Below are 21,313 nucleotides of genomic sequence, written 5' to 3' on the forward strand. Positions count from 1 at the left end.
ACGTCGGCATTCACCGGAGACTGCCAAAAGCAGCAGTGTCTGGTGCCCACTTTAATAGCACCATTCACACTATTCATTTGCGAGAGCATTTCTTAAATTCCGCACCCATTCATAATTTTTATATCCTTGACCGCTTTTTTCGAAAGGGCCACGGTGGGAGGGGCTGTTACAAAATTCATTTGCCTCCTGTGAGGATCGAACTCACGACCTCTGGTTTACTAGACCAGCGCTCTGCCACTGAGCTAAGGAGGCGCCTCCTAGCGCGCTTTTCGGGTACTTTGTTCTTACAGACTAGTGAATCGGAGCCCTTCAGCTCGAAACGCACCGCATGAGCGACCATTATTTGCATTTCGTTAGCACAGCTGCTGCTTTCCTACACATCTCACATCATATCGATGTACAAATTAAATTCCAAAACAAATTTATTTCATTTCAGAGTTACTTTCAGCTTCAAATACCGTTCCTCTGATATTCATCCGAAGCTAGGCATCGTCGTAACCCGTTACGTTCATCACGCAAGGCTCACGAGAGGGGCGCATGTTGGATCCGCGTAGACACAAAATTTTGAGCCGCCCAGCGTGGGGCTCGAACCCACGACCCTGAGATTAAGAGTCTCATGCTCTACCGACTGAGCTAGCCGGGCTGTACACAAGGGTTACGAGCCATACAATACTGATTTGACCTGCGACCATCTATTGAAGATTCTTTTGACTACAGCTTATTTCCTGCTGCCACAAATCAGCTACAATCCTATTTAATGAAAAATTGTCTCCGAAAGGCATCAAATCTGCTTGAAATGATACGTGGCTATCAGCACCATTATTCAACACACATGCTCGACTGTGCGCAGACGCCTGTGGCGTAGCCCTTGGGTCCTGAATCAGATGCAGTAGTTGCAACAAAAACTCTCCTGAACGGCACTGTGCCGAAAATTTCGCTACAGATCACCCTTGTGTTGCTTGTGCTTCAGGTAGACGCCGGTTTTGCAGCCAGGAAGCGGACAGCAGCTACTTTCAACTAGTTTTGCAGTACTCAAACAACACACTAAAACAGCATGCATCTTTTGCAGAACAGGAAAAACTCGACCATGACAGGATTCGAACCTGCAATCTTCGGATCCGAAGTCCGACGCCTTATCCATTAGGCCACACGGTCACTGGCGCAATATGCTTTCCCACACACACCTCATTTTCACCATTTGTACACTTGGCGGAATGAATTTCCCATCTTTGACCCAGTTCTCCATCTCAAATTTTAGTACTAAAAGTGCGACGCTACTTCTTGCTGTGTCCCATCGCAAGTTACATTCAAGCCCTTATGACGCTGATCAAACAAGAGGTGGCAAATCAGCTTCAATCGCTTAGTGCCATCTCAGTCGCTTGCGGAAGGTACCTCACCTTAAGTGATACAATGGCGAGTTGTCGCTATTACCAAAGCGCCGCCGCCGCCGCCGACGACGACGATGATAATCGCGAGGGTCTTTATCAGGGGTAGAAAATACATCACAAGAACTAAGTATTTCACGTCGGCATTCACCGGAGACTGCCAAAAGCAGCAGTGTCTGGTGCCCACTTTATTAGCACCATTCACACTATTCATTTGCGAGAGCATTTCTTAAATACCGCACCCATTCATAATTTTTATATCCTTGACCGCTTTTTTCGAAAGGGCCACGGTGGGAGGGGCTGTTACAAAATTCATTTGCCTCCTGTGAGGATCGAACTCACGACCTCTGGTTTACTAGACCAGCGCTCTGCCACTGAGCTAAGGAGGCGCCTCCTAGCGCGCTTTTCGGGTACTTTGTTCTTACAGACTAGTGAATCGGAGCCCTTCAGCTCGAAACGCACCGCATGAGCGACCATTATTTGCATTTCGTTAGCACAGCTGCTGCTTTCCTACACATCTCACATCATATCGATGTACAAATTAAATTCCAAAACAAATTTATTTCATTTCAGAGTTACTTTCAGCTTCAAATACCGTTCCTCTGATATTCATCCGAAGCTAGGCATCGTCGTAACCCGTTACGTTCATCACGCAAGGCTCACGAGAGGGGCGCATGTTGGATCCGCGTAGACACAAAATTTTGAGGCGCCCAGCGTGGGGCTCGAACCCACGACCCTGAGATTAAGAGTCTCATGCTCTACCGACTGAGCTAGCCGGGCTGTACACAAGGGTTACGAGCCATACAATACTGATTTGACCTGCGACCATCTATTGAAGATTCTTTTGACTACAGCTTATTTCCTGCTGCCACAAATCAGCTACAATCCTATTTAATGAAAAATTGTCTCCGAAAGGCATCAAATCTGCTTGAAATGATACGTGGCTATCAGCACCATTATTCAACACACATGCTCGACTGTGCGCAGACGCCTGTGGCGTAGCCCTTGGGTCCTGAATCAGATGCAGTAGTTGCAACAAAAACTCTCCTGAACGGCACTGTGCCGAAAATTTCGCTACACATCACCCTTGTCTTGCTTGTGCTTCAGGTAGACGCCGGTTTTGCAGCCAGGAAGCGGACAGCAGCTACTTTCAACTAGTTTTGCAGTACTCAAACAACACACTAAAACAGCATGCATCTTTTGCAGAACAGGAAAAACTCGACCATGACAGGATTCGAACCTGCAATCTTCGGATCCGAAGTCCGACGCCTTATCCATTAGGCCACACGGTCACTGGCGCAATATGCTTCCCCACACACACCTCATTTTCACCATTTGTACACTTGGCGGAATGAATTTCCCATCTTTGACCCAGTTCTCCATCTCAAATTTTAGTACTAAAAGTGCGACGCTACTTCTTGCTGTGTCCCATCGCAAGTTACATTCAAGCCCTTATGACGCTGATCAAACAAGAGGTGGCAAATCAGCTTCAATCGCTTAGTGCCATCTCAGTCGCTTGCGGAAGGTACCTCACCTTAAGTGATACAATGGCGAGTTGTCGCTATTACCAAAGCGCCGCCGCCGCCGCCGCCGACGACGACGACGACGATGATAATCGCGAGGGTCTTTATCAGGGGTAGAAAATACATCACAAGAACTAAGTATTTCACGTCGGCATTCACCGGAGACTGCCAAAAGCAGCAGTGTCTGGTGCCCACTTTAATAGCACCATTCACACTATTCATTTGCGAGAGCATTTCTTAAATACCGCACCCATTCATAATTTTTTTTATCCTTGACCGCTTTTTTCGAAAGGGCCACGGTGGGAGGGGCTGTTACAAAATTCATTTGCCTCCTGTGAGGATCGAACTCACGACCTCTGGTTTACTAGACCAGCGCTCTGCCACTGAGCTAAGGAGGCGCCTCCTAGCGCGCTTTTCGGGTACTTTGTTCTTACAGACTAGTGAATCGGAGCCCTTCAGCTCGAAACGCACCGCATGAGCGACCATTATTTGCATTTCGTTAGCACAGCTGCTGCTTTCCTACACATCTCACACCATATCGATGTACAAATTAAATTCCAAAACAAATTTATTTCATTTCAGAGTTACTTTCAGCTTCAAATACCGTTCCTCTGATATTCATCCGAAGCTAGGCATCGTCGTAACCCGTTACGTTCATCACGCAAGGCTCACGAGAGGGGCGCATGTTGGATCCGCGTAGACACAAAATTTTGAGCCGCCCAGCGTGGGGCTCGAACCCACGACCCTGAGATTAAGAGTCTCATGCTCTACCGACTGAGCTAGCCGGGCTGTACACAAGGGTTACGAGCCATACAATACTGATTTGACCTGCGACCATCTATTGAAGATTCTTTTGACTACAGCTTATTTCCTGCTGCCACAAATCAGCTACAATCCTATTTAATGAAAAATTGTCTCCGAAAGGCATCAAATCTGCTTGAAATGATACGTGGCTATCAGCACCATTATTCAACACACATGCTCGACTGTGCGCAGACGCCTGTGGCGTAGCCCTTGGGTCCTGAATCAGATGCAGTAGTTGCAACAAAAACTCTCCTGAACGGCACTGTGCCGAAAATTTCGCTACAGATCACCCTTGTGTTGCTTGTGCTTCAGGTAGACGCCGGTTTTGCAGCCAGGAAGCGGACAGCAGCTACTTTCAACTAGTTTTGCAGTACTAAAACAACACACTAAAACAGCATGCATCTTTTGCAGAACAGGAAAAACTCGACCATGACAGGATTCGAACCTGCAATCTTCGGATCCGAAGTCCCACGCCTTATCCATTAGGCCACACGGTCACTGGCGCAATATGCTTCCCCACACACACCTCATTTTCACCATTTGTACACTTGGCGGAATGAATTTCCCATCTTTGACCCAGTTCTCCATCTCAAATTTTAGTACTAAAAGTGCGACGCTACTTCTTGCTGTGTCCCATCGCAAGTTACATTCAAGCCCTTATGACGCTGATCAAACAAGAGGTGGCAAATCAGCTTCAATCGCTTAGTGCCATCTCAGTCGCTTGCGGAAGGTACCTCACCTTAAGTGATACAATGGCGAGTTGTCGCTATTACCAAAGCGCCGCCGCCGCCGACGACGACGATGATAATCGCGAGGGTCTTTATCAGGGGTAGAAAATACATCACAAGAACTAAGTATTTCACGTCGGCATTCACCGGAGACTGCCAAAAGCAGCAGTGTCTGGTGCCCACTTTAATAGCACCATTCACACTATTCATTTGCGAGAGCATTTCTTAAATACCGCACCCATTCATAATTTTTTTTATCCTTGACCGCTTTTTTCGAAAGGGCCACGGTGGGAGGGGCTGTTACAAAATTCATTTGCCTCCTGTGAGGATCGAACTCACGACCTCTGGTTTACTAGACCAGCGCTCTGCCACTGAGCTAAGGAGGCGCCTCCTAGCGCGCTTTTCGGGTACTTTGTTCTTACAGACTAGTGAATCGGAGCCCTTCAGCTCGAAACGCACCGCATGAGCGACCATTATTTGCATTTCGTTAGCACAGCTGCTGCTTTCCTACACATCTCACACCTTATCGATGTACAAATTAAATTCCAAAACAAATTTATTTCATTTCAGAGTTACTTTCAGCTTCAAATACCGTTCCTCTGATATTCATCCGAAGCTAGGCATCGTCGTAACCCGTTACGTTCATCACGCAAGGCTCACGAGAGGGGCGCATGTTGGATCCGCGTAGACACAAAGTTTTGAGCCGCCCAGCGTGGGGCTCGAACCCACGACCCTGAGATTAAGAGTCTCATGCTCTACCGACTGAGCTAGCCGGGCTGTACACAAGGGTTACGAGCCATACAATACTGATTTGACCTGCGACCATCTATTGAAGATTCTTTTGACTACAGCTTATTTCCTGCTGCCACAAATCAGCTACAATCCTATTTAATGAAAAATTGTCTCTGAAAGGCATCAAATCTGCTTGAAATGATACGTGGCTATCAGCACCATTATTCAACACACATGCTCGACTGTGCGCAGACGCCTGTGGCGTAGCCCTTGGGTCCTGAATCAGATGCAGTAGTTGCAACAAAAACTCTCCTGAACGGCACTGTGCCGAAAATTTCGCTACACATCACCCTTGTCTTGCTTGTGCTTCAGGTAGACGCCGGTTTTGCAGCCAGGAAGCGGACAGCAGCTACTTTCAACTAGTTTTGCAGTACTCAAACAACACACTAAAACAGCATGCATCTTTTGCAGAACAGGAAAAACTCGACCATGACAGGATTCGAACCTGCAATCTTCGGATCCGAAGTCCGACGCCTTATCCATTAGGCCACACGGTCACTGGCGCAATATGCTTCCCCACACACACCTCATTTTCACCATTTGTACACTTGGCGGAATGAATTTCCCATCTTTGACCCAGTTCTCCATCTCAAATTTTAGTACTAAAAGTGCGACGCTACTTCTTGCTGTGTCCCATCGCAAGTTACATTCAAGCCCTTATGACGCTGATCAAACAAGAGGTGGCAAATCAGCTTCAATCGCTTAGTGCCATCTCAGTCGCTTGCGGAAGGTACCTCACCTTAAGTGATACAATGGCGAGTTGTCGCTATTACCAAAGCGCCGCCGCCGACGACGACGATGATAATCGCGAGGGTCTTTATCAGGGGTAGAAAATACATCACAAGAACTAAGTATTTCACGTCGGCATTCACCGGAGACTGCCAAAAGCAGCAGTGTCTGGTGCCCACTTTAATAGCACCATTCACACTATTCATTTGCGAGAGCATTTCTTAAATACCGCACCCATTCATAATTTTTTTTATCCTTGACCGCTTTTTTCGAAAGGGCCACGGTGGGAGGGGCTGTTACAAAATTCATTTGCCTCCTGTGAGGATCGAACTCACGACCTCTGGTTTACTAGACCAGCGCTCTGCCACTGAGCTAAGGAGGCGCCTCCTAGCGCGCTTTTCGGGTACTTTGTTCTTACAGACTAGTGAATCGGAGCCCTTCAGCTCGAAACGCACCGCATGAGCGACCATTATTTGCATTTCGTTAGCACAGCTGCTGCTTTCCTACACATCTCACACCATATCGATGTACAAATTAAATTCCAAAACAAATTTATTTCATTTCAGAGTTACTTTCAGCTTCAAATACCGTTCCTCTGATATTCATCCGAAGCTAGGCATCGTCGTAACCCGTTACGTTCATCACGCAAGGCTCACGAGAGGGGCGCATGTTGGATCCGCGTAGACACAAAATTTTGAGCCGCCCAGCGTGGGGCTCGAACCCACGACCCTGAGATTAAGAGTCTCATGCTCTACCGACTGAGCTAGCCGGGCTGTACACAAGGGTTACGAGCCATACAATACTGATTTGACCTGCGACCATCTATTGAAGATTCTTTTGACTACAGCTTATTTCCTGCTGCCACAAATCAGCTACAATCCTATTTAATGAAAAATTGTCTCCGAAAGGCATCAAATCTGCTTGAAATGATACGTGGCTATCAGCACCATTATTCAACACACATGCTCGACTGTGCGCAGACGCCTGTGGCGTAGCCCTTGGGTCCTGAATCAGATGCAGTAGTTGCAACAAAAACTCTCCTGAACGGCACTGTGCCGAAAATTTCGCTACAGATCACCCTTGTGTTGCTTGTGCTTCAGGTAGACGCCGGTTTTGCAGCCAGGAAGCGGACAGCAGCTACTTTCAACTAGTTTTGCAGTACTAAAACAACACACTAAAACAGCATGCATCTTTTGCAGAACAGGAAAAACTCGACCATGACAGGATTCGAACCTGCAATCTTCGGATCCGAAGTCCCACGCCTTATCCATTAGGCCACACGGTCACTGGCGCAATATGCTTCCCCACACACACCTCATTTTCACCATTTGTACACTTGGCGGAATGAATTTCCCATCTTTGACCCAGTTCTCCATCTCAAATTTTAGTACTAAAAGTGCGACGCTACTTCTTGCTGTGTCCCATCGCAAGTTACATTCAAGCCCTTATGACGCTGATCAAACAAGAGGTGGCAAATCAGCTTCAATCGCTTAGTGCCATCTCAGTCGCTTGCGGAAGGTACCTCACCTTAAGTGATACAATGGCGAGTTGTCGCTATTACCAAAGCGCCGCCGCCGCCGCCGACGACGACGATGATAATCGCGAGGGTCTTTATCAGGGGTAGAAAATACATCACAAGAACTAAGTATTTCACGTCGGCATTCACCGGAGACTGCCAAAAGCAGCAGTGTCTGGTGCCCACTTTAATAGCACCATTCACACTATTCATTTGCGAGAGCATTTCTTAAATACCGCACCCATTCATAATTTTTTTTATCCTTGACCGCTTTTTTCGAAAGGGCCACGGTGGGAGGGGCTGTTACAAAATTCATTTGCCTCCTGTGAGGATCGAACTCACGACCTCTGGTTTACTAGACCAGCGCTCTGCCACTGAGCTAAGGAGGCGCCTCCTAGCGCGCTTTTCGGGTACTTTGTTCTTACAGACTAGTGAATCGGAGCCCTTCAGCTCGAAACGCACCGCATGAGCGACCATTATTTGCATTTCGTTAGCACAGCTGCTGCTTTCCTACACATCTCACACCATATCGATGTACAAATTAAATTCCAAAACAAATTTATTTCATTTCAGAGTTACTTTCAGCTTCAAATACCGTTCCTCTGATATTCATCCGAAGCTAGGCATCGTCGTAACCCGTTACGTTCATCACGCAAGGCTCACGAGAGGGGCGCATGTTGGATCCGCGTAGACACAAAATTTTGAGCCGCCCAGCGTGGGGCTCGAACCCACGACCCTGAGATTAAGAGTCTCATGCTCTACCGACTGAGCTAGCCGGGCTGTACACAAGGGTTACGAGCCATACAATACTGATTTGACCTGCGACCATCTATTGAAGATTCTTTTGACTACAGCTAATTTCCTGCTGCCACAAATCAGCTACAATCCTATTTAATGAAAAATTGTCTCTGAAAGGCATCAAATCTGCTTGAAATGATACGTGGCTATCAGCACCATTATTCAACACACATGCTCGACTGTGCGCAGACGCCTGTGGCGTAGCCCTTGGGTCCTGAATCAGATGCAGTAGTTGCAACAAAAACTCTCCTGAACGGCACTGTGCCGAAAATTTCGTTACACATCACCCTTGTCTTGCTTGTGCTTCAGGTAGACGCCGGTTTTGCAGCCAGGAAGCGGACAGCAGCTACTTTCAACTAGTTTTGCAGTACTCAAACAACACACTAAAACAGCATGCATCTTTTGCAGAACAGGAAAAACTCGACCATGACAGGATTCGAACCTGCAATCTTCGGATCCGAAGTCCGACGCCTTATCCATTAGGCCACACGGTCACTGGCGCAATATGCTTCCCCACACACACCTCATTTTCACCATTTGTACACTTGGCGGAATGAATTTCCCATCTTTGACCCAGTTCTCCATCTCAAATTTTAGTACTAAAAGTGCGACGCTACTTCTTGCTGTGTCCCATCGCAAGTTACATTCAAGCCCTTATGACGCTGATCAAACAAGAGGTGGCAAATCAGCTTCAATCGCTTAGTGCCATCTCAGTCGCTTGCGGAAGGTACCTCACCTTAAGTGATACAATGGCGAGTTGTCGCTATTACCAAAGCGCCGCCGCCGACGACGACGATGATAATCGCGAGGGTCTTTATCAGGGGTAGAAAATACATCACAAGAACTAAGTATTTCACGTCGGCATTCACCGGAGACTGCCAAAAGCAGCAGTGTCTGGTGCCCACTTTAATAGCACCATTCACACTATTCATTTGCGAGAGCATTTCTTAAATACCGCACCCATTCATAATTTTTTTTATCCTTGACCGCTTTTTTCGAAAGGGCCACGGTGGGAGGGGCTGTTACAAAATTCATTTGCCTCCTGTGAGGATCGAACTCACGACCTCTGGTTTACTAGACCAGCGCTCTGCCACTGAGCTAAGGAGGCGCCTCCTAGCGCGCTTTTCGGGTACTTTGTTCTTACAGACTAGTCAATCGGAGCCCTTCAGCTCGAAACGCACCGCATGAGCGACCATTATTTGCATTTCGTTAGCACAGCTGCTGCTTTCCTACACATCTCACACCATATCGATGTACAAATTAAATTCCAAAACAAATTTATTTCATTTCAGAGTTACTTTCAGCTTCAAATACCGTTCCTCTGATATTCATCCGAAGCTAGGCATCGTCGTAACCCGTTACGTTCATCACGCAAGGCTCACGAGAGGGGCGCATGTTGGATCCGCGTAGACACAAAATTTTGAGCCGCCCAGCGTGGGGCTCGAACCCACGACCCTGAGATTAAGAGTCTCATGCTCTACCGACTGAGCTAGCCGGGCTGTACACAAGGGTTACGAGCCATACAATACTGATTTGACCTGCGACCATCTATTGAAGATTCTTTTGACTACAGCTAATTTCCTGCTGCCACAAATCAGCTACAATCCTATTTAATGAAAAATTGTCTCTGAAAGGCATCAAATCTGCTTGAAATGATACGTGGCTATCAGCACCATTATTCAACACACATGCTCGACTGTGCGCAGACGCCTGTGGCGTAGCCCTTGGGTCCTGAATCAGATGCAGTAGTTGCAACAAAAACTCTCCTGAACGGCACTGTGCCGAAAATTTCGTTACACATCACCCTTGTGTTGCTTGTGCTTCAGGTAGACGCCGGTTTTGCAGCCAGGAAGCGGACAGCAGCTACTTTCAACTAGTTTTGCAGTACTCAAACAACACACTAAAACAGCATGCATCTTTCGCAGAACAGGAAAAACTCGACCATGACAGGATTCGAACCTGCAATCTTCGGATCCGAAGTCCGACGCCTTATCCATTAGGCCACACGGTCACTGGCGCAATATGCTTCCCCACACACACCTCATTTTCACCATTTGTACACTTGGCGGAATGAATTTCCCATCTTTGACCCAGTTCTCCATCTCAAATTTTAGTACTAAAAGTGCGACGCTACTTCTTGCTGTGTCCCATCGCAAGTTACATTCAAGCCCTTATGACGCTGATCAAACAAGAGGTGGCAAATCAGCTTCAATCGCTTAGTGCCATCTCAGTCGCTTGCGGAAGGTACCTCACCTTAAGTGATACAATGGCGAGTTGTCGCTATTACCAAAGCGCCGCCGCCGCCGCCGACGACGACGACGATGATAATCGCGAGGGTCTTTATCAGGGGTAGAAAATACATCACAAGAACTAAGTATTTCACGTCGGCATTCACCGGAGACTGCCAAAAGCAGCAGTGTCTGGTGCCCACTTTAATAGCACCATTCACACTATTCATTTGCGAGAGCATTTCTTAAATACCGCACCCATTCATAATTTTTTTTATCCTTGACCGCTTTTTTCGAAAGGGCCACGGTGGGAGGGGCTGTTACAAAATTCATTTGCCTCCTGTGAGGATCGAACTCACGACCTCTGGTTTACTAGACCAGCGCTCTGCCACTGAGCTAAGGAGGCGCCTCCTAGCGCGCTTTTCGGGTACTTTGTTCTTACAGACTAGTGAATCGGAGCCCTTCAGCTCGAAACGCACCGCATGAGCGACCATTATTTGCATTTCGTTAGCACAGCTGCTGCTTTCCTACACATCTCACACCATATCGATGTACAAATTAAATTCCAAAACAAATTTATTTCATTTCAGAGTTACTTTCAGCTTCAAATACCGTTCCTCTGATATTCATCCGAAGCTAGGCATCGTCGTAACCCGTTACGTTCATCACGCAAGGCTCACGAGAGGGGCGCATGTTGGATCCGCGTAGACACAAAATTTTGAGCCGCCCAGCGTGGGGCTCGAACCCACGACCCTGAGATTAAGAGTCTCATGCTCTACCGACTGAGCTAGCCGGGCTGTACACAAGGGTTACGAGCCATACAATACTGATTTGACCTGCGACCATCTATTGAAGATTCTTTTGACTACAGCTTATTTCCTGCTGCCACAAATCAGCTACAATCCTATTTAATGAAAAATTGTCTCCGAAAGGCATCAAATCTGCTTGAAATGATACGTGGCTATCAGCACCATTATTCAACACACATGCTCGACTGTGCGCAGACGCCTGTGGCGTAGCCCTTGGGTCCTGAATCAGATGCAGTAGTTGCAACAAAAACTCTCCTGAACGGCACTGTGCCGAAAATTTCGCTACAGATCACCCTTGTGTTGCTTGTGCTTCAGGTAGACGCCGGTTTTGCAGCCAGGAAGCGGACAGCAGCTACTTTCAACTAGTTTTGCAGTACTAAAACAACACACTAAAACAGCATGCATCTTTTGCAGAACAGGAAAAACTCGACCATGACAGGATTCGAACCTGCAATCTTCGGATCCGAAGTCCCACGCCTTATCCATTAGGCCACACGGTCACTGGCGCAATATGCTTCCCCACACACACCTCATTTTCACCATTTGTACACTTGGCGGAATGAATTTCCCATCTTTGACCCAGTTCTCCATCTCAAATTTTAGTACTAAAAGTGCGACGCTACTTCTTGCTGTGTCCCATCGCAAGTTACATTCAAGCCCTTATGACGCTGATCAAACAAGAGGTGGCAAATCAGCTTCAATCGCTTAGTGCCATCTCAGTCGCTTGCGGAAGGTACCTCACCTTAAGTGATACAATGGCGAGTTGTCGCTATTACCAAAGCGCCGCCGCCGACGACGACGATGATAATCGCGAGGGTCTTTATCAGGGGTAGAAAATACATCACAAGAACTAAGTATTTCACGTCGGCATTCACCGGAGACTGCCAAAAGCAGCAGTGTCTGGTGCCCACTTTAATAGCACCATTCACACTATTCATTTGCGAGAGCATTTCTTAAATACCGCACCCATTCATAATTTTTTTTATCCTTGACCGCTTTTTTCGAAAGGGCCACGGTGGGAGGGGCTGTTACAAAATTCATTTGCCTCCTGTGAGGATCGAACTCACGACCTCTGGTTTACTAGACCAGCGCTCTGCCACTGAGCTAAGGAGGCGCCTCCTAGCGCGCTTTTCGGGTACTTTGTTCTTACAGACTAGTCAATCGGAGCCCTTCAGCTCGAAACGCACCGCATGAGCGACCATTATTTGCATTTCGTTAGCACAGCTGCTGCTTTCCTACACATCTCACACCATATCGATGTACAAATTAAATTCCAAAACAAATTTATTTCATTTCAGAGTTACTTTCAGCTTCAAATACCGTTCCTCTGATATTCATCCGAAGCTAGGCATCGTCGTAACCCGTTACGTTCATCACGCAAGGCTCACGAGAGGGGCGCATGTTGGATCCGCGTAGACACAAAATTTTGAGCCGCCCAGCGTGGGGCTCGAACCCACGACCCTGAGATTAAGAGTCTCATGCTCTACCGACTGAGCTAGCCGGGCTGTACACAAGGGTTACGAGCCATACAATACTGATTTGACCTGCGACCATCTATTGAAGATTCTTTTGACTACAGCTAATTTCCTGCTGCCACAAATCAGCTACAATCCTATTTAATGAAAAATTGTCTCTGAAAGGCATCAAATCTGCTTGAAATGATACGTGGCTATCAGCACCATTATTCAACACACATGCTCGACTGTGCGCAGACGCCTGTGGCGTAGCCCTTGGGTCCTGAATCAGATGCAGTAGTTGCAACAAAAACTCTCCTGAACGGCACTGTGCCGAAAATTTCGTTACACATCACCCTTGTGTTGCTTGTGCTTCAGGTAGACGCCGGTTTTGCAGCCAGGAAGCGGACAGCAGCTACTTTCAACTAGTTTTGCAGTACTCAAACAACACACTAAAACAGCATGCATCTTTTGCAGAACAGGAAAAACTCGACCATGACAGGATTCGAACCTGCAATCTTCGGATCCGAAGTCCGACGCCTTATCCATTAGGCCACACGGTCACTGGCGCAATATGCTTCCCCACACACACCTCATTTTCACCATTTGTACACTTGGCGGAATGAATTTCCCATCTTTGACCCAGTTCTCCATCTCAAATTTTAGTACTAAAAGTGCGACGCTACTTCTTGCTGTGTCCCATCGCAAGTTACATTCAAGCCCTTATGACGCTGATCAAACAAGAGGTGGCAAATCAGCTTCAATCGCTTAGTGCCATCTCAGTCGCTTGCGGAAGGTACCTCACCTTAAGTGATACAATGGCGAGTTGTCGCTATTACCAAAGCGCCGCCGCCGCCGCCGACGACGACGACGATGATAATCGCGAGGGTCTTTATCAGGGGTAGAAAATACATCACAAGAACTAAGTATTTCACGTCGGCATTCACCGGAGACTGCCAAAAGCAGCAGTGTCTGGTGCCCACTTTAATAGCACCATTCACACTATTCATTTGCGAGAGCATTTCTTAAATACCGCACCCATTCATAATTTTTTTTATCCTTGACCGCTTTTTTCGAAAGGGCCACGGTGGGAGGGGCTGTTACAAAATTCATTTGCCTCCTGTGAGGATCGAACTCACGACCTCTGGTTTACTAGACCAGCGCTCTGCCACTGAGCTAAGGAGGCGCCTCCTAGCGCGCTTTTCGGGTACTTTGTTCTTACAGACTAGTGAATCGGAGCCCTTCAGCTCGAAACGCACCGCATGAGCGACCATTATTTGCATTTCGTTAGCACAGCTGCTGCTTTCCTACACATCTCACACCATATCGATGTACAAATTAAATTCCAAAACAAATTTATTTCATTTCAGAGTTACTTTCAGCTTCAAATACCGTTCCTCTGATATTCATCCGAAGCTAGGCATCGTCGTAACCCGTTACGTTCATCACGCAAGGCTCACGAGAGGGGCGCATGTTGGATCCGCGTAGACACAAAATTTTGAGCCGCCCAGCGTGGGGCTCGAACCCACGACCCTGAGATTAAGAGTCTCATGCTCTACCGACTGAGCTAGCCGGGCTGTACACAAGGGTTACGAGCCATACAATACTGATTTGACCTGCGACCATCTATTGAAGATTCTTTTGACTACAGCTTATTTCCTGCTGCCACAAATCAGCTACAATCCTATTTAATGAAAAATTGTCTCCGAAAGGCATCAAATCTGCTTGAAATGATACGTGGCTATCAGCACCATTATTCAACACACATGCTCGACTGTGCGCAGACGCCTGTGGCGTAGCCCTTGGGTCCTGAATCAGATGCAGTAGTTGCAACAAAAACTCTCCTGAACGGCACTGTGCCGAAAATTTCGCTACAGATCACCCTTGTGTTGCTTGTGCTTCAGGTAGACGCCGGTTTTGCAGCCAGGAAGCGGACAGCAGCTACTTTCAACTAGTTTTGCAGTACTAAAACAACACACTAAAACAGCATGCATCTTTTGCAGAACAGGAAAAACTCGACCATGACAGGATTCGAACCTGCAATCTTCGGATCCGAAGTCCCACGCCTTATCCATTAGGCCACACGGTCACTGGCGCAATATGCTTCCCCACACACACCTCATTTTCACCATTTGTACACTTGGCGGAATGAATTTCCCATCTTTGACCCAGTTCTCCATCTCAAATTTTAGTACTAAAAGTGCGACGCTACTTCTTGCTGTGTCCCATCGCAAGTTACATTCAAGCCCTTATGACGCTGATCAAACAAGAGGTGGCAAATCAGCTTCAATCGCTTAGTGCCATCTCAGTCGCTTGCGGAAGGTACCTCACCTTAAGTGATACAATGGCGAGTTGTCGCTATTACCAAAGCGCCGCCGCCGCCGACGACGACGATGATAATCGCGAGGGTCTTTATCAGGGGTAGAAAATACATCACAAGAACTAAGTATTTCACGTCGGCATTCACCGGAGACTGCCAAAAGCAGCAGTGTCTGGTGCCCACTTTAATAGCACCATTCACACTATTCATTTGCGAGAGCATTTCTTAAATACCGCACCCATTCATAATTTTTTTTATCCTTGACCGCTTTTTTCGAAAGGGCCACGGTGGGAGGGGCTGTTACAAAATTCATTTGCCTCCTGTGAGGATCGAACTCACGACCTCTGGTTTACTAGACCAGCGCTCTGCCACTGAGCTAAGGAGGCGCCTCCTAGCGCGCTTTTCGGGTACTTTGTTCTTACAGACTAGTGAATCGGAGCCCTTCAGCTCGAAACGCACCGCATGAGCGACCATTATTTGCATTTCGTTAGCACAGCTGCTGCTTTCCTACACATCTCACACCATATCGATGTACAAATTAAATTCCAAAACAAATTTATTTCATTTCAGAGTTACTTTCAGCTTCAAATACCGTTCCTCTGATATTCATCCGAAGCTAGGCATCGTCGTAACCCGTTACGTTCATCACGCAAGGCTCACGAGAGGGGCGCATGTTGGATCCGCGTAGACACAAAATTTTGAGCCGCCCAGCGTGGGGCTCGAACCCACGACCCTGAGATTAAGAGTCTCATGCTCTACCGACTGAGCTAGCCGGGCTGTACACAAGGGTTACGAGCCATACAATACTGATTTGACCTGCGACCATCTATTGAAGATTCTTTTGACTACAGCTTATTTCCTGCTGCCACAAATCAGCTACAATCCTATTTAATGAAAAATTGTCTCTGAAAGGCATCAAATCTGCTTGAAATGATACGTGGCTATCAGCACCATTATTCAACACACATGCTCGACTGTGCGCAGACGCCTGTGGCGTAGCCCTTGGGTCCTGAATCAGATGCAGTAGTTGCAACAAAAACTCTCCTGAACGGCACTGTGCCGAAAATTTCGCTACAGATCACCCTTGTGTTGCTTGTGCTTCAGGTAGACGCCGGTTTTGCAGCCAGGAAGCGGACAGCAGCTACTTTCAACTAGTTTTGCAGTACTCAAACAACACACTAAAACAGCATGCATCTTTTGCACAACAGGAAAAACTCGACCATGACAGGATTCGAACCTGCAATCTTCGGATCCGAAGTCCGACGCCTTATCCATTAGGCCACACGGTCACTGGCGCAATATGCTTCCCCACACACACCTCATTTTCACCATTTGTACACTTGGCGGAATGAATTTCCCATCTTTGACCCAGTTCTCCATCTCAAATTTTAGTACTAAAAGTGCGACGCTACTTCTTGCTGTGTCCCATCGCAAGTTACATTCAAGCCCTTATGACGCTGATCAAACAAGAGGTGGCAAATCAGCTTCAATCGCTTAGTGCCATCTCAGTCGCTTGCGGAAGGTACCTCACCTTAAGTGATACAATGGCGAGTTGTCGCTATTACCAAAGCGCCGCCGCCGACGACGACGACGATGATAATCGCGAGGGTCTTTATCAGGGGTAGAAAATACATCACAAGAACTAAGTATTTCACGTCGGCATTCACCGGAGACTGCCAAAAGCAGCAGTGTCTGGTGCCCACTTTAATAGCACCATTCACACTATTCATTTGCGAGAGCATTTCTTAAATACCGCACCCATTCATAATTTTTTTTATCCTTGACCGCTTTTTTCGAAAGGGCCACGGTGGGAGGGGCTGTTACAAAATTCATTTGCCTCCTGTGAGGATCGAACTCACGACCTCTGGTTTACTAGACCAGCGCTCTGCCACTGAGCTAAGGAGGCGCCTCCTGGCGCGCTTTTCGGGTACTTTGTTCTTACAGACTAGTGAATCGGAGCCCTTCAGCTCGAAACGCACCGCATGAGCGACCATTATTTGCATTTCGTTAGCACAGCTGCTGCTTTCCTACACATCTCACACCATATCGATGTACAAATTAAATTCCAAAACAAATTTATTTCATTTCAGAGTTACTTTCAGCTTCAAATACCGTTCCTCTGATATTCATCCGAAGCTAGGCATCGTCGTAACCCGTTACGTTCATCACGCAAGGCTCACGAGAGGGGCGCATGTTGGATCCGCGTAGACACAAAATTTTGAGCCGCCCAGCGTGGGGCTCGAACCCACGACCCTGAGATTAAGAGTCTCATGCTCTACCGACTGAGCTAGCCGGGCTGTACACAAGGGTTACGAGCCATACAATACTGATTTGACCTGCGACCATCTATTGAAAATTCTTTTGACTACAGCTTATTTCCTGCTGCCACAAATCAGCTACAATCCTATTTAATGAAAAATTGTCTCTGAAAGGCATCAAATCTGCTTGAAATGATACGTGGCTATCAGCACCATTATTCAACACACATGCTCGACTGTGCGCAGACGCCTGTGGCGTAGCCCTTGGGTCCTGAATCAGATGCAGTAGTTGCAACAAAAACTCTCCTGAACGGCACTGTGCCGAAAATTTCGCTACACATCACCCTTGTCTTGCTTGTGCTTCAGGTAGACGCCGGTTTTGCAGCCAGGAAGCGGACAGCAGCTACTTTCAACTAGTTTTGCAGTACTCAAACAACACACTAAAACAGCATGCATCTTTTGCAGAACAGGAAAAACTCGACCGTGACAGGATTCGAACCTGCAATCTTCGGATCCGAAGTCCGACGCCTTATCCATTAGGCCACACGGTCACTGGCGCAATATGCTTCCCCACACACACCTCATTTTCACCATTTGTACACTTGGCGGAATGAATTTCCCATCTTTGACCCAGTTCTCCATCTCAAATTTTAGTACTAAAAGTGCGACGCTACTTCTTGCTGTGTCCCATCGCAAGTTACATTCAAGCCCTTATGACGCTGATCAAACAAGAGGTGGCAAATCAGCTTCAATCGCTTAGTGCCATCTCAGTCGCTTGCGGAAGGTACCTCACCTTAAGTGATACAATGGCGAGTTGTCGCTATTACCAAAGCGCCGCCGCCGCCGACGACGACGATGATAATCGCGAGGGTCTTTATCAGGGGTAGAAAATACATCACAAGAACTAAGTATTTCACGTCGGCATTCACCGGAGACTGCCAAAAGCAGCAGTGTCTGGTGCCCACTTTAATAGCACCATTCACACTATTCATTTGCGAGAGCATTTCTTAAATACCGCACCCATTCATAATTTTTTTTATCCTTGACCGCTTTTTTCGAAAGGGCCACGGTGGGAGGGGCTGTTACAAAATTCATTTGCCTCCTGTGAGGATCGAACTCACGACCTCTGGTTTACTAGACCAGCGCTCTGCCACTGAGCTAAGGAGGCGCCTCCTAGCGCGCTTTTCGGGTACTTTGTTCTTACAGACTAGTGAATCGGAGCCCTTCAGCTCGAAACGCACCGCATGAGCGACCATTATTTGCATTTCGTTAGCACAGCTGCTGCTTTCCTACACATCTCACACCATATCGATGTACAAATTAAATTCCAAAACAAATTTATTTCATTTCAGAGTTACTTTCAGCTTCAAATACCGTTCCTCTGATATTCATCCGAAGCTAGGCATCGTCGTAACCCGTTACGTTCATCACGCAAGGCTCACGAGAGGGGCGCATGTTGGATCCGCGTAGACACAAAATTTTGAGCCGCCCAGCGTGGGGCTCGAACCCACGACCCTGAGATTAAGAGTCTCATGCTCTACCGACTGAGCTAGCCGGGCTGTACACAAGGGTTACGAGCCATACAATACTGATTTGACCTGCGACCATCTATTGAAGATTCTTTTGACTACAGCTTATTTCCTGCTGCCACAAATCAGCTACAATCCTATTTAATGAAAAATTGTCTCCGAAAGGCATCAAATCTGCTTGAAATGATACGTGGCTATCAGCACCATTATTCAACACACATGCTCGACTGTGCGCAGACGCCTGTGGCGTAGCCCTTGGGTCCTGAATCAGATGCAGTAGTTGCAACAAAAACTCTCCTGAACGGCACTGTGCCGAAAATTTCGCTACAGATCACCCTTGTGTTGCTTGTGCTTCAGGTAGACGCCGGTTTTGCAGCCAGGAAGCGGACAGCAGCTACTTTCAACTAGTTTTGCAGTACTCAAACAACACACTAAAACAGCATGCATCTTTTGCAGAACAGGAAAAACTCGACCGTGACAGGATTCGAACCTGCAATCTTCGGATCCGAAGTCCGACGCCTTATCCATTAGGCCACACGGTCACTGGCGCAATATGCTTCCCCACACACACCTCATTTTCACCATTTGTACACTTGGCGGAATGAATTTCCCATCTTTGACCCAGTTCTCCATCTCAAATTTTAGTACTAAAAGTGCGACGCTACTTCTTGCTGTGTCCCATCGCAAGTTACATTCAAGCCCTTATGACGCTGATCAAACAAGAGGTGGCAAATCAGCTTCAATCGCTTAGTGCCATCTCAGTCGCTTGCGGAAGGTACCTCACCTTAAGTGATACAATGGCGAGTTGTCGCTATTACCAAAGCGCCGCCGCCGCCGACGACGACGATGATAATCGCGAGGGTCTTTATCAGGGGTAGAAAATACATCACAAGAACTAAGTATTTCACGTCGGCATTCACCGGAGACTGCCAAAAGCAGCAGTGTCTGGTGCCCACTTTAATAGCACCATTCACACTATTCATTTGCGAGAGCATTTCTTAAATACCGCACCCATTCATAATTTTTTTTATCCTTGACCGCTTTTTTCGAAAGGGCCACGGTGGGAGGGGCTGTTACAAAATTCATTTGCCTCCTGTGAGGATCGAACTCACGACCTCTGGTTTACTAGACCAGCGCTCTGCCACTGAGCTAAGGAGGCGCCTCCTAGCGCGCTTTTCGGGTACTTTGTTCTTACAGACTAGTGAATCGGAGCCCTTCAGCTCGAAAAGCACCGCATGAGCGACCATTATTTGCATTTCGTTAGCACAGCTGCTGCTTTCCTACACATCTCACACCATATCGATGTACAAATTAAATTCCAAAACAAATTTATTTCATTTCAGAGTTACTTTCAGCTTCAAATACCGTTCCTCTGATATTCATCCGAAGCTAGGCATCGTCGTAACCCGTTACGTTCATCACGCAAGGCTCACGAGAGGGGCGCATGTTGGATCCGCGTAGACACAAAATTTTGAGCCGCCCAGCGTGGGGCTCGAACCCACGACCCTGAGGTTAAGAGTCTCATGCTCTACCGACTGAGCTAGCCGGGCTGTACACAAGGGTTACGAGCCATACAATACTGATTTGACCTGCGACCATCTATTGAAGATTCTTTTGACTACAGCTTATTTCCTGCTGCCACAAATCAGCTACAATCCTATTTAATGAAAAATTGTCTCCGAAAGGCATCAAATCTGCTTGAAATGATACGTGGCTATCAGCACCATTATTCAACACACATGCTCGACTGTGCGCAGACGCCTGTGGCGTAGCCCTTGGGTCCTGAATCAGATGCAGTAGTTGCAACAAAAACTCTCCTGAACGGCACTGTGCCGAAAATTTCGCTACAGATCACCCTTGTGTTGCTTGTGCTTCAGGTAGACGCCGGTTTTGCAGCCAGGAAGCGGACAGCAGCTACTTTCAACTAGTTTTGCAGTACTCAAACAACACACTAAAACAGCATGCATCTTTTGCAGAACAGGAAAAACTCGACCATGACAGGATTCGAACCTGCAATCTTCGGATCCGAAGTCCGACGCCTTATCCATTAGGCCACACGCTCACTGGCGCAATATGCTTCCCCACACACACCTCATTTTCACCATTTGTACACTTGGCGGAATGAATTTCCCATCTTTGACCCAGTTCTCCATCTCAAATTTTAGTACTAAAAGTGCGACGCTACTTCTTGCTGTGTCCCATCGCAAGTTACATTCAAGCCCTTATGACGCTGATCAAACAAGAGGTGGCAAATCAGCTTCAATCGCTTAGTGCCATCTCAGTCGCTTGCGGAAGGTACCTCACCTTAAGTGATACAATGGCGAGTTGTCGCTATTACCAAAGCGCCGCCGCCGCCGACGACGACGATGATAATCGCGAGGGTCTTTATCAGGGGTAGAAAATACATCACAAGAACTAAGTATTTCACGTCGGCATTCAC

The 21,313-nt window shown here is 47.3% G+C and overlaps 42 non-coding genes across 42 annotated transcripts; all 42 read right to left on the minus strand.

Annotated features, from left to right (window-relative positions):
- Positions 1–180: 180 nt before the first annotated feature.
- Trnat-agu (transfer RNA threonine (anticodon AGU)) lies at positions 181–252 on the minus strand. Its single transcript has one exon. It is a non-coding gene; the product is annotated as a tRNA-Thr (tRNA).
- A 318-nt stretch (positions 253–570) lies between these two features.
- Positions 571–643, minus strand: Trnak-cuu (transfer RNA lysine (anticodon CUU)). Its single transcript has one exon. It is a non-coding gene; the product is annotated as a tRNA-Lys (tRNA).
- Positions 644–1,082: 439 nt separating this feature from the next.
- Trnar-ucg (transfer RNA arginine (anticodon UCG)) lies at positions 1,083–1,155 on the minus strand. Its single transcript has one exon. It is a non-coding gene; the product is annotated as a tRNA-Arg (tRNA).
- A 547-nt stretch (positions 1,156–1,702) lies between these two features.
- Positions 1,703–1,774, minus strand: Trnat-agu (transfer RNA threonine (anticodon AGU)). The gene has a single exon. It is a non-coding gene; the product is annotated as a tRNA-Thr (tRNA).
- A 318-nt stretch (positions 1,775–2,092) lies between these two features.
- On the minus strand, positions 2,093–2,165 carry Trnak-cuu (transfer RNA lysine (anticodon CUU)). The gene has a single exon. It is a non-coding gene; the product is annotated as a tRNA-Lys (tRNA).
- Positions 2,166–2,604: 439 nt separating this feature from the next.
- Positions 2,605–2,677, minus strand: Trnar-ucg (transfer RNA arginine (anticodon UCG)). The gene has a single exon. It is a non-coding gene; the product is annotated as a tRNA-Arg (tRNA).
- Positions 2,678–3,234: 557 nt separating this feature from the next.
- On the minus strand, positions 3,235–3,306 carry Trnat-agu (transfer RNA threonine (anticodon AGU)). The gene has a single exon. It is a non-coding gene; the product is annotated as a tRNA-Thr (tRNA).
- A 318-nt stretch (positions 3,307–3,624) lies between these two features.
- Positions 3,625–3,697, minus strand: Trnak-cuu (transfer RNA lysine (anticodon CUU)). Its single transcript has one exon. It is a non-coding gene; the product is annotated as a tRNA-Lys (tRNA).
- A 439-nt stretch (positions 3,698–4,136) lies between these two features.
- Positions 4,137–4,209, minus strand: Trnar-ucg (transfer RNA arginine (anticodon UCG)). Its single transcript has one exon. It is a non-coding gene; the product is annotated as a tRNA-Arg (tRNA).
- Positions 4,210–4,754: 545 nt separating this feature from the next.
- On the minus strand, positions 4,755–4,826 carry Trnat-agu (transfer RNA threonine (anticodon AGU)). The gene has a single exon. It is a non-coding gene; the product is annotated as a tRNA-Thr (tRNA).
- Positions 4,827–5,144: 318 nt separating this feature from the next.
- Positions 5,145–5,217, minus strand: Trnak-cuu (transfer RNA lysine (anticodon CUU)). The gene has a single exon. It is a non-coding gene; the product is annotated as a tRNA-Lys (tRNA).
- A 439-nt stretch (positions 5,218–5,656) lies between these two features.
- Trnar-ucg (transfer RNA arginine (anticodon UCG)) lies at positions 5,657–5,729 on the minus strand. The gene has a single exon. It is a non-coding gene; the product is annotated as a tRNA-Arg (tRNA).
- A 542-nt stretch (positions 5,730–6,271) lies between these two features.
- Positions 6,272–6,343, minus strand: Trnat-agu (transfer RNA threonine (anticodon AGU)). Its single transcript has one exon. It is a non-coding gene; the product is annotated as a tRNA-Thr (tRNA).
- Positions 6,344–6,661: 318 nt separating this feature from the next.
- On the minus strand, positions 6,662–6,734 carry Trnak-cuu (transfer RNA lysine (anticodon CUU)). The gene has a single exon. It is a non-coding gene; the product is annotated as a tRNA-Lys (tRNA).
- Positions 6,735–7,173: 439 nt separating this feature from the next.
- Positions 7,174–7,246, minus strand: Trnar-ucg (transfer RNA arginine (anticodon UCG)). Its single transcript has one exon. It is a non-coding gene; the product is annotated as a tRNA-Arg (tRNA).
- Positions 7,247–7,794: 548 nt separating this feature from the next.
- Trnat-agu (transfer RNA threonine (anticodon AGU)) lies at positions 7,795–7,866 on the minus strand. The gene has a single exon. It is a non-coding gene; the product is annotated as a tRNA-Thr (tRNA).
- Positions 7,867–8,184: 318 nt separating this feature from the next.
- Positions 8,185–8,257, minus strand: Trnak-cuu (transfer RNA lysine (anticodon CUU)). Its single transcript has one exon. It is a non-coding gene; the product is annotated as a tRNA-Lys (tRNA).
- Positions 8,258–8,696: 439 nt separating this feature from the next.
- Trnar-ucg (transfer RNA arginine (anticodon UCG)) lies at positions 8,697–8,769 on the minus strand. Its single transcript has one exon. It is a non-coding gene; the product is annotated as a tRNA-Arg (tRNA).
- Positions 8,770–9,311: 542 nt separating this feature from the next.
- Trnat-agu (transfer RNA threonine (anticodon AGU)) lies at positions 9,312–9,383 on the minus strand. The gene has a single exon. It is a non-coding gene; the product is annotated as a tRNA-Thr (tRNA).
- Positions 9,384–9,701: 318 nt separating this feature from the next.
- On the minus strand, positions 9,702–9,774 carry Trnak-cuu (transfer RNA lysine (anticodon CUU)). Its single transcript has one exon. It is a non-coding gene; the product is annotated as a tRNA-Lys (tRNA).
- A 439-nt stretch (positions 9,775–10,213) lies between these two features.
- On the minus strand, positions 10,214–10,286 carry Trnar-ucg (transfer RNA arginine (anticodon UCG)). Its single transcript has one exon. It is a non-coding gene; the product is annotated as a tRNA-Arg (tRNA).
- A 551-nt stretch (positions 10,287–10,837) lies between these two features.
- Positions 10,838–10,909, minus strand: Trnat-agu (transfer RNA threonine (anticodon AGU)). The gene has a single exon. It is a non-coding gene; the product is annotated as a tRNA-Thr (tRNA).
- A 318-nt stretch (positions 10,910–11,227) lies between these two features.
- On the minus strand, positions 11,228–11,300 carry Trnak-cuu (transfer RNA lysine (anticodon CUU)). The gene has a single exon. It is a non-coding gene; the product is annotated as a tRNA-Lys (tRNA).
- Positions 11,301–11,739: 439 nt separating this feature from the next.
- Positions 11,740–11,812, minus strand: Trnar-ucg (transfer RNA arginine (anticodon UCG)). The gene has a single exon. It is a non-coding gene; the product is annotated as a tRNA-Arg (tRNA).
- Positions 11,813–12,354: 542 nt separating this feature from the next.
- On the minus strand, positions 12,355–12,426 carry Trnat-agu (transfer RNA threonine (anticodon AGU)). Its single transcript has one exon. It is a non-coding gene; the product is annotated as a tRNA-Thr (tRNA).
- Positions 12,427–12,744: 318 nt separating this feature from the next.
- On the minus strand, positions 12,745–12,817 carry Trnak-cuu (transfer RNA lysine (anticodon CUU)). Its single transcript has one exon. It is a non-coding gene; the product is annotated as a tRNA-Lys (tRNA).
- A 439-nt stretch (positions 12,818–13,256) lies between these two features.
- Positions 13,257–13,329, minus strand: Trnar-ucg (transfer RNA arginine (anticodon UCG)). The gene has a single exon. It is a non-coding gene; the product is annotated as a tRNA-Arg (tRNA).
- A 551-nt stretch (positions 13,330–13,880) lies between these two features.
- Trnat-agu (transfer RNA threonine (anticodon AGU)) lies at positions 13,881–13,952 on the minus strand. Its single transcript has one exon. It is a non-coding gene; the product is annotated as a tRNA-Thr (tRNA).
- Positions 13,953–14,270: 318 nt separating this feature from the next.
- Positions 14,271–14,343, minus strand: Trnak-cuu (transfer RNA lysine (anticodon CUU)). Its single transcript has one exon. It is a non-coding gene; the product is annotated as a tRNA-Lys (tRNA).
- Positions 14,344–14,782: 439 nt separating this feature from the next.
- Trnar-ucg (transfer RNA arginine (anticodon UCG)) lies at positions 14,783–14,855 on the minus strand. Its single transcript has one exon. It is a non-coding gene; the product is annotated as a tRNA-Arg (tRNA).
- A 545-nt stretch (positions 14,856–15,400) lies between these two features.
- Trnat-agu (transfer RNA threonine (anticodon AGU)) lies at positions 15,401–15,472 on the minus strand. The gene has a single exon. It is a non-coding gene; the product is annotated as a tRNA-Thr (tRNA).
- Positions 15,473–15,790: 318 nt separating this feature from the next.
- On the minus strand, positions 15,791–15,863 carry Trnak-cuu (transfer RNA lysine (anticodon CUU)). The gene has a single exon. It is a non-coding gene; the product is annotated as a tRNA-Lys (tRNA).
- A 439-nt stretch (positions 15,864–16,302) lies between these two features.
- Trnar-ucg (transfer RNA arginine (anticodon UCG)) lies at positions 16,303–16,375 on the minus strand. Its single transcript has one exon. It is a non-coding gene; the product is annotated as a tRNA-Arg (tRNA).
- Positions 16,376–16,920: 545 nt separating this feature from the next.
- Positions 16,921–16,992, minus strand: Trnat-agu (transfer RNA threonine (anticodon AGU)). The gene has a single exon. It is a non-coding gene; the product is annotated as a tRNA-Thr (tRNA).
- Positions 16,993–17,310: 318 nt separating this feature from the next.
- On the minus strand, positions 17,311–17,383 carry Trnak-cuu (transfer RNA lysine (anticodon CUU)). Its single transcript has one exon. It is a non-coding gene; the product is annotated as a tRNA-Lys (tRNA).
- Positions 17,384–17,822: 439 nt separating this feature from the next.
- Positions 17,823–17,895, minus strand: Trnar-ucg (transfer RNA arginine (anticodon UCG)). Its single transcript has one exon. It is a non-coding gene; the product is annotated as a tRNA-Arg (tRNA).
- Positions 17,896–18,440: 545 nt separating this feature from the next.
- Trnat-agu (transfer RNA threonine (anticodon AGU)) lies at positions 18,441–18,512 on the minus strand. The gene has a single exon. It is a non-coding gene; the product is annotated as a tRNA-Thr (tRNA).
- Positions 18,513–18,830: 318 nt separating this feature from the next.
- Trnak-cuu (transfer RNA lysine (anticodon CUU)) lies at positions 18,831–18,903 on the minus strand. Its single transcript has one exon. It is a non-coding gene; the product is annotated as a tRNA-Lys (tRNA).
- A 439-nt stretch (positions 18,904–19,342) lies between these two features.
- Positions 19,343–19,415, minus strand: Trnar-ucg (transfer RNA arginine (anticodon UCG)). The gene has a single exon. It is a non-coding gene; the product is annotated as a tRNA-Arg (tRNA).
- Positions 19,416–19,960: 545 nt separating this feature from the next.
- On the minus strand, positions 19,961–20,032 carry Trnat-agu (transfer RNA threonine (anticodon AGU)). Its single transcript has one exon. It is a non-coding gene; the product is annotated as a tRNA-Thr (tRNA).
- A 318-nt stretch (positions 20,033–20,350) lies between these two features.
- Trnak-cuu (transfer RNA lysine (anticodon CUU)) lies at positions 20,351–20,423 on the minus strand. Its single transcript has one exon. It is a non-coding gene; the product is annotated as a tRNA-Lys (tRNA).
- Positions 20,424–20,862: 439 nt separating this feature from the next.
- Trnar-ucg (transfer RNA arginine (anticodon UCG)) lies at positions 20,863–20,935 on the minus strand. Its single transcript has one exon. It is a non-coding gene; the product is annotated as a tRNA-Arg (tRNA).
- Between the last annotated feature and the right edge of the window lie 378 nt (positions 20,936–21,313).

This window comes from Schistocerca cancellata, chromosome 8, assembly GCF_023864275.1.
Source record: "Schistocerca cancellata isolate TAMUIC-IGC-003103 chromosome 8, iqSchCanc2.1, whole genome shotgun sequence".
Lineage (NCBI taxonomy): Eukaryota > Metazoa > Arthropoda > Insecta > Orthoptera > Acrididae > Schistocerca > Schistocerca cancellata.